This window comes from Danio aesculapii, chromosome 6 (genome assembly GCF_903798145.1).
Source record: "Danio aesculapii chromosome 6, fDanAes4.1, whole genome shotgun sequence".
NCBI lineage: Eukaryota > Metazoa > Chordata > Actinopteri > Cypriniformes > Danionidae > Danio > Danio aesculapii.
In genome coordinates this window covers 33,435,766-33,445,394 of record NC_079440.1, presented here as the reverse complement: position 1 = coordinate 33,445,394, position 9,629 = coordinate 33,435,766, and the positions used below count along the sequence as shown (strand labels likewise).

General features: G+C 35.8%; 1 protein-coding gene across 1 annotated transcript in view; it reads left to right on the top strand.

Moving 5' to 3' along the window:
* The first annotated feature begins 5,007 nt into the window (after nucleotides 1-5,007).
* pde4ba (phosphodiesterase 4B, cAMP-specific a) overlaps nucleotides 5,008-9,629 on the top strand; it is a 303,391-nt gene continuing 298,769 nt past the window's right edge. The window contains exon 1 of the mRNA XM_056460025.1: nucleotides 5,008-5,160. The gene's annotated coding sequence lies outside the window, so the exon portion shown is untranslated. The remainder of the gene's footprint in view (nucleotides 5,161-9,629) is intronic.

Below are 9,629 nucleotides of genomic sequence, written 5' to 3'. Positions count from 1 at the left end.
TTGCAATTACTGTGTGATTTCAAAGTCTGGAAGATGTCCTTAGTGTCCTGTCTGCCAAATTAAAAACTCATAAATGAAACTCTAATGCATAACCTTGCATAATTGTATAACTAGATTCATAATCATTCAGCTGTTCATTCATTTCAATCATCAGCAATGAATAGAAATGATTTCATCTGTATTCAGCTGGATATCATTGATAGATATTCACATCCATTGCATGGTGTATTTTAAGAGGACATAAATGGAGAGTCCATGCAAAAATAAAAGCTTGCTGGTAATTTACTCACCCTCAGGCCAGCCAGGATGTGACTTGTTTCTTCAGTAGGACACTGAAGAAGTTTTTTTAGCTATAACCATGCACAAAATGATTAGTCAGTGTAAGAAACTGAACATTATTATTAGAGTTGCACAATATATTGTTTCAGCATCGATATCGCAATGTGTGTGTCTGCAATATTCACATCGGAGGATTTGCAATGTTGAGTTGGGATTATAGTTGATCAGCACAACAGTTGGGAATACATGAGATTTGCGGAGTCTTTGCAAAGTATAACCATAACAGAGTGAATATTTATCATTTGCGTGAGTTTAAAAAGCATTTGAAAAAAAATTAAAGCATTCGGGCTCAAAAATGTACACTGTATAGTCTTCATTGCATTAATAAATGAAATGTATTTTGTTTAAATAATTGTTTTGTGTGTGATTTTTCTATTCGAAATAAATAAATCAAATCAAATAACTAAAATGCAACATTTGTAACTTTAATGATGAATAATCTTCAGTAAAATTCTTCTTCTTTAAAGTTACAAATGTTGTGTTTTAGTTATTATTAAAGCAATGAAGACTATACAGTGTTATTTTACATTTCACCATTCAATTTCTGCACCTGAATACTGTCTCTGTAAAACTAAATAAAATCACTGGCAAATACCTCCGTACCCCTCACTTTTAGAGACGGACCATTTAGAAACATGTGATTAATAATTATATGAACATATGATCTCATACAGCCGTCCCCCCCACTTTTATAATCACTGTTTCTTTAACTTTTACTTTGCTCAATTGTAATAATTTTTGCTTGCAATTTGTTTATTATTATTCATACATGATTTACACCCTTACAAAATCACCTCAAACAATCTAAATTCTCAATTCTTTTCCCCAAATAGAGCTATTCAAGCCATCCGGTGAAATTGTATTCATATTGAATTATATAATCGCAGAAAAACAAAATATCGCAATGTTAAATTTTTCCAATATTGTGCAGCCCTAATTGTTAAACTTAATCTTAGCAGACAATCCTGAACGAATTCCAGACAATATGGACCATGAGCTTCCAAATGCGCATAATGACGTCTTTATGGGTGGCACACATGACCTCTCTCTTCATTGGAAACATACAGCATCAGATCATGTGTGAGCTCTTGCATACGCCATTAATTTAGTTTTGACTATATGTGATTTTTTGACTGGTGGTAATCATTGACATTCATTTTCTAAATCACTAAGATCCATGGTGTTAAAAATCTTCTTTAAAGTTCTACTGCAGAAAATCACCTAGATTGTGGATGGCCTGGTGGTGAAAGAATTTAAAGCAAAATGTTGGGAGAAGGGCAGCATGGTGGCACAGTGTGTAGCCCTGTCGCCTCAGAGCAAGAAGGTCGCTGGTTTAAGCCTCGGCTGGGTCAGTTGGCATTTCTGTGTGGAGTTTGCATGTTCTCCCAGTGGGTTTCCTCCGGGAACTCCGGTTTCCCCCACAACTCTAAAGACATGCGCTATAGGTGAATTGGGTAAGCTAAATTGGCCGTAGTGTATGTGTGTAAATGAGAGTGTATGGGTGTATGCAGCAGAAAGAACATCTGCTGTGTAAAATATATGCTGAATAAGTTGGTGGTTCATCCCGCTGTGGCAACCCCAGATTAATAAAGGGGCTAAACTGAAAATAAAGATATGGAGAAAATGAATGAATGAATGAATGAATGAATGAATGAATGAATGAATGAATGTTGGGAGAATTAATGGAATTAATGAACTTAACAGACATTTACATGACAACATACAATGGATAAACTGGAGGCTTTCCCTAAAGAGCTTGAGAAAAGAGAGCAGAATTTGTGACCCAAATAAAATAATGTCAATAAAAATAGTAAAATAAAAATATATATTTGTATGGTCACGTTATTTTATTAATCGATAATTAAGGGAATCAGTTTTGTCTAGTTTATTAACTAGGTTTGTCTAGTTTTTGTCTAGTTTAAAAATTGACACTCAATTTTTATGCCTCGTAATCAATCATTCATTCATTCATTTTCCTTCTGCTTAGTTCCTTTAATCAGGGGTCGCCAAAGCATAATAAACCACCAACTTATCCAGCATATGTTTTACACAGCGGATGACGTTCTAGCTGCAACCCAGTACTGGGAAACACCCATACACTCACATTTACACTCATACACTACGGCCAATTTAGTTTATTCAATTCACCTGTAACGCATGTCTTTGTACTGTGGGGGAAACTGCAGCACCTGGAGGAATCTCACACGAACATGGGGAGAACATGCAAACTCTACACAGAAATGATAACTGACCCAGCCTGGACTAGAACCAGTGACCTTCTTGGTGTGAGGTGACAGTGCTAACCACTTAGCCACCGTGTTGCTACATTGTAATCAAAGCAAAAAAAAAAGATGTATAATTTAATGAAAGTTATAAGGCAGCTGGATGGACTTTAAAGGAATACCAGTGAGAATTAATATGCTCTGTTAAAATGACACATCATTTGGTTTCACCAGTGTGGCAAGAGGGATGCCTAATGTGTGTCTTTCAGAATGACAAGTGGCCTTTATTTTTGTAAAGCATTTTAAGATATTGTATTTTGTGATGTCCAGTGCAGCTGGGTTCAAAAGACTTTACTTCCAGTGTGCAAATTGCAAAAACTTAAACAGCTTCTCCATATCATGTGCTGCATTGTTCTCTATTTGACCACTGTGAGCTTGAACATATTTAACAGCGTGTCCATTTCTGAAAAGTTGATTCATTCTAGCCCTTGGAAACATTCACATGATTTTTTAGTATCAACCAAAGTTAGTTGTCACATGGGGAAGTGAATCACAAGAACTGTCTCAGTTCTTGCTTCTTAGCATTGGTTATAAATGTCATTTTCATTAATAATAATAAAACATATTATTACATAAACATCTCTGTCAATGTACACAGCTGAAATCAGAATTATTAGCGCCCCTGTTTATTTTTTCCCCCAATTTCTGTTTAACGGAGAGCAGATTTTTTCTACACATTTCTAAACATAATAGTTTTAATAACTCATTTCTAATAACTGATTTATTTTATCTTTGCCATGATGACAGTAAATAATATTATACTAGATATTTTCAAGCCAATTCTATACAGTTTAAAGTGACATTTAACTAGGTTAACTAGGCTTAACTAGGTCCTGTAGACTATCAAAAAAATAAAGGGGCTAATAATTTTGACCTTTAATAGGTTTTTTAAAAAAATTATAAACTGCTTTTATCCTAGCCGAAATAAAACAAATAAGACTGTCTCCAGAAGAAAAAACATTATCAGACATACTGTGAAAAGTTCCTTGCTCTGTTAAACATCATTTGGGAAATATATCAAAAAGAAAAAAATTCAAAGGGGGGCTAATAATTCTGACTTCAAGTATATACGTACACAAATTCTTCAAAAAAGTTGAGTCCTAAAAGTGTGACATAGGGAAAAGGCAAAATATTTACATTCATAATATAACAAAATGGTCAGGACTGTCATCTCACAGCAAGAAGGTTGCTGGTTTGAGTTTCTGCAGGGTCAGTTGGCATTTCTGTGTAAAGTTTGCATGTTCTCCCCGTGTTCGCGTGGGTTTCCTCAGAGTGCTACGTTTTCTCTACAAATCCAAAGATATGCGCGGTAGGTGAATTGGTTAAGCTGAAATTGTCAGTAGTGTATGTGTGTGAATGAGAGTGTATGGGTGTTCCACAGTGATGGGTTGCTGTTGGAAAGGCATCTGCAGCATAAAACATGTGCTGGATAAGTTGGCGGTTCATTCCGCTGTGGCGACCCCAGATTAATTAAGGCGACTAAGCCGGAAAAAAATGAATGAATGAATTAAACAATTATATACAGATGAGTGTTGTGGGGGCATTGAACACGTTAAAGAATGCAACGTTTCATTCTCTTAAAACCAACTGCACTTTTTAGAAATTTACAGATCTCTTCTGGGTCAAAACCAAATGTGTTAAGGGTTAATAACAATTTTTATTTTGTATACCACAATTTGCTGTTTAATAATCTTATTTTGTTGAGAGGGATTGTTTTAAAACTCTGCCACTATCTTTTTTGTGGGTATCCATTGCCACAACAAATCCCATTTTGAGACACCAAAAATCTCTTTAATTGTCTACCATATCTTCTGAGAATGTCAGATGGAAATGTTCGAAAAGATTTCTTTGCAGCCAAGACTTAAACGTGCGCACCTTTAATAAAACTGACTTCGAGAAACAGCCCACCCTAAAAACATTCACTGTCGTAAAAAAGTGACAACCAGCCTCAGTCTCCACCGCGGCTTTGATCAGGCTACAAAATGACTCACGCAGCAATGGACAAATGTTTTGTTTGAACCAATGCCTGAAGACGAATATAAAATAAACGCAGTAAACCGAGCATTCATCCTCCCAACCAGGGACTTAATCACACGCATCCCACGTCTCAGTGTATATAAGCGCTCTCATACTGGAGATCCTCCTCTGCTTTGACAGGCACTGAACGCTCAGCCTCTAGAACGAAAGCGCGAGCCCGGTGCGCGTCAAAACCGCCTGCATCTTCCCAAAGCGAGACCGAAACAGAATCCCAGCATCTTTTTTTTTTTCATTGCAGTCCGAGTGTTCTCGTTTGTGCAGCGAGCTCCTGGACCAGTTCCGACTGTCTGAAAGCGGCTAGCGTTGAAGGACAGAAGAGGAGCGGGTTTCGATAGCGGGACAGAAGATGCTGCTTGTTCTTCACTGACGGTTCTGGTCCACCTTATGGGTTTTACACACAGAAACACAACACTGCACTCGTGTTCTTGGTCACGAGTTTAAAACGGGATCCGTTTGTGCTTCTTTTGTCTCCCACGTGCGAAAAAGTGGATCCGAATTTGAGGTGAGAGTCTTGTGCTTGTTCCTGCTTTTGTTCTTTTGTTTACTCTGATGCGTTTATTTATTTATTGACGGGTTATTTATTGGTTATCAGGTTTTGAATTCGGAGTGTGTAATTCTCAGTTGGGATGTCGAGGGACTGTTCTGATATATTCAGTTGTTTTTTCCCGGCTAGAAATGATGCATCTTATTAATTGCTCAAATTTACATTGTGTTAAGAGAACGTATCATAGATTAAATGGGTACTTTTAAGCGTTCTTCTAGCTTGATTAATTTTCCATTTATACAGCAGCAATAAAATGTGTTTTTAACCAAGTGTTAGCTCGGAATGAAAAGAGTTAATTCATATACTATAGAATGAATGGCAGCTATGACGCGGGGAGTTCAAGTAAATGACTCTTGACAGTAGCCTAGTATTAAAAAAGAACCATGCAATTAATTCAACGTGTATTTTGGTGTTTTCTTTAACGAAACGAAGCGGAGTTTCTTTTTTTCCTGTCACACAGGAGCGCGTTTTTCTGAAGTCTGACAGGTTTTCTCCCCCTTCACGATAACTCGGAGCGAGTGTGTGCGTGTGTGACATGGAAAACATGGGATGGATTTGCAGATGGATTTTTAATTTTGAGATGAATAGTGGAAACCTTTTTAAGTTGATAGAGCAGGGGTAGCCTATTCTGCGACACTATCTTGTGTATACCCAGCAAATAACTGTGTTAACAGATGTCTAATAGACATCTAAATGTAGTCAGCGTGGCTAAAACAAGGCTAAACTTGGGCTGTCAGTGAAAATCTAACAGTAATCTAAGAATAGCCCAAGACAGTCATCAAATAGACAGATTAGGCAGACTTCATATGTGTAGTCATTCATTTCTGTTTAATTGATGACTAGTCTAGTTTTGACCTATGATTTTCACTGACAGCCCAAATTTAGCCTTGTTTAGACGTCTACCAGACATCTATTAGACATCTTTTAAAAACAAAACAAAAATATGCTTGTATAGTAGCTCCTACTGTAATTAAACATGCCTAAATTACATAGAAGCATGTAAATCAGACTTCTCCTCATGTTAATATCTGATGATTTTTTAAAGACAGCCATACAATATTTGTAAATAGCCCAAAAAAATCTGTGATATTATTAGTGGTATATCAATTGGTTTATCAATATAAAGATGTCTGCTGCCTATTTTACACAACCAGACCCAGTAAGGCTATATTTCTTAAATGCAACATTTGAGCTCTCTGAAACGATTTACTTCATTTTATAATGCGAAAGTTAAATTAAACTGTTAAATTATGAATATGTGTCATTAGTTATTTGATCAAAATGATCATGTCACTGTGGCCAGGAGTGGACTTAACCAATAAGCGAGGTGAGCAGCTGCTTAGGGCCCCTGGGAATTAGGTGGCCCTGACCAAATCCAAGAAGTCTATATTAATCATATAGCTCTTTTATGAATTTTCTATCATATGATGTCAAATCTGTCTATAACCTATAAGACTTGAACATTAATACTTTTTTTTTTCAAAATTGGAATGTTCCTTGTACTGCACATGCAAATATTAAAATCTGATCACAAATGCGGCCAATTAGTTGGTGAACTTAAGGTACTTGAACTTGAAGATAAAGGTTCCACTTAAAATATATTTTTAACATGCAGTTTATTTACCAAAAAAAAAACTAATCTCCAGAGGAAAAAAAATATCTATAGTGAAAGAGAATGTTTTCAGTTTTAGTGCTAGGGCCCCATACCTGGAATTGCGTCTGCCTCTGACTGTAGTACAAAGAGTTCACCAGCTAACTTGAAACATAACTCTGAAGCATACATTAACCAGTAAATGTTATTATTTGCCATTTACTTATCATTTATTAATTGTTGAACTGTTGTATAAAACAATATCACAGTCATTCTAAATTGCTTAATATCAGCATGACCTTATGACATGCACTGGCTGAGACATTAGTATTGCACATCCATACCTGTCAACATTGGGATGTGAAAAAAATCCCACCATAAAATCCAAAAAGATTCCCCAAATTACTAAATATGTTCATCTGGAGCTGTTTCATTGTAAACAAACAGTTAAACGTTTAGTAGTATGTTTTATTATTATTATTTACAAAAGAAAAAATAAATAGTATACTTTAGCAGCTAATAAATTAGCAAACAGTTTAGCTTATTAAAATTAATAGCTATTTAAAAAAATAGAATCAAGTTATCAAATCCCATTAATCTTTTCTTCACTGTATACCTTACACATTCTGATTAAAAAGCAAGAAATGAACTTATCATTTGTTTAGATTTTTCGTTTGATTACATTAAATAACAGAGATTTATTCACACATCTAACGTTAAAATGAAAGCATTCGATTGCTTTCCTAAATTTTATGCTCATTTAGGACAAAATTTAGTTGTGCTTGAAAAAAACCCCCATCATGATTGACATCTTTAGATGTTATTATTATTTATGTGTTTATGTCTGTTCAGACACGCACCCAAAAGCCAGACTTTCGCTCCTCTTCAAATCGCGTGTACAGAATGCGTTTGGGAAAAAGCAACTATTTATTACTATGTAGCGCATCAGCTGACAGTCATGCACCGCTCTATGACTCTTTTGAGGATTGCATAGGAGGGCCGACAGCTGTAATGAATGCTGTAATGACCTGTAATGAAAAGCAAGGGAATCATGCCATTTTATTATTTATTTCAAAGTGTTTTTATGCCTAAATTATACGAAAGCACAGAACAGATTCACATTTAAGAGCAAGGGGTGGTTCGGCGGTATGGGTTGCATATAGGGAGCATTGGCTCTTTAATGTTTATTGCCACCCTTTATAGAAAGATTGAAAATACAGGAGAAATACAGGAAAAACCTTTACGGGATGATAGCGGGATAGAACTGTAAATACGGGAGAATCCCTGGAAAAACGGAAGGGTTGACAGGTATGCACATCAGATGTGACAATTTCAGTTTAAGATAGCAAGTCAAAATATTTGATCTAATCATAAGACAGGCAAACGTTCATTTCAAGAATGAACAAAGTGGTTTTAATTGCATTTAATATTCAATGCAAAAATGACGACAACAACAACAACACACAAAAGAAAACAGTAGCAAAAGCTCTTAATATGAAGCATATAGACTTTATTGAATCCACAGAATGACGAATGTTTTTTTTTAAAAAGATGCACAAGACACAATCTTTTAGAGTGAAGTCATATTGTACATTAACTGTACAGACATGGCATGGTGCTTTTCATCCAGTGTGCAACCCCTTCACATCTGTGCTGATAATTAGCAGTCTTGTTCATGTGACAGACCATTATAAAACAAAGGAACTATTTTAAAGCATTTTAAGATATTCAGTGCATTCGTCTGTACTTTATTTTTTAAGCATGAGCTTTATTATGCAACTAAAGTGCAAGAACATAGAGCAAGTGCCAGAGTAAATAGATTTGAAAAGATCACCATTTAGAAATTGCATGCTTGGATAGTTAAATGACTGTTTAACAGGAGGAAAATGTCCCTTTCATATTATTATGTATAATTAAAATATATATTTATATTTATATACTTATTTCCTCTGGAATTAATCTGATGCACTTGAAATGTTATCCGTTAGATTTATCTGTTAATCTGTTCTGTGCACAGCATCCGGTTGTACTCGCTTTCAGTTTGACTTACTCATCCATGCAAAATGTTTACCATGTGTGTAATTATCCGTGCATTACAATAGGTGATGATATCAGAAAGAAGTAAGCACTTGTTTAAATAGGAATTTTTTGTTTAAAGTCGTCACCCTTCAACCAACAACAGCAGACTGAAGCGCTGTCAGCTGGCAAGGCAGAGAGCCTTGGGAAATACCCTAATATATCTCCAAAAAACCACATTATATTTCCATCTTTGTTTTCTCTGTTGTAAATTGGTGTGCGGTTTCCAATTATGACCACATTGGGCTGCTTGTGTCTTGAATAACTCTCCTTCATTCGCCCTTCCATCCTGTCACATGTAGGTCACACACTGTATTATGTGCATCATGCATTGTTGTCAGTGCATTTCAACACAGTAAGTGAGAACATCCGTATTATTGACATACAGGATAGTTACACATCCACTGCTCATAATAAAAAGTCATTCGGTTCAGCAGTATTAAAGTAATTTCTCAAGTAGAAATGTAGCGGAATTACCAAATACATTTTGTCATTGCATCTATACAAAGTGTTCCTCAGGGAGCTGTTTTAGATCCAATTTTCAATCGCATTCACCATTTAAGATAACTGATACACTCCATATAAATTTCCCCCCTACATGTTTACCAAAAGTCCAGGGTGTAAGTGTATATGAGAGAGATCATATGAGATTTAGTTTGCCCTCCTAATGCTACTTGGCTATTCTCCTATTCTAAGGCTTTCCTCGTAATTACATGCCCTGTTGGGACAAGCATGTTTGCTGCCATCATCTCATGGTCAA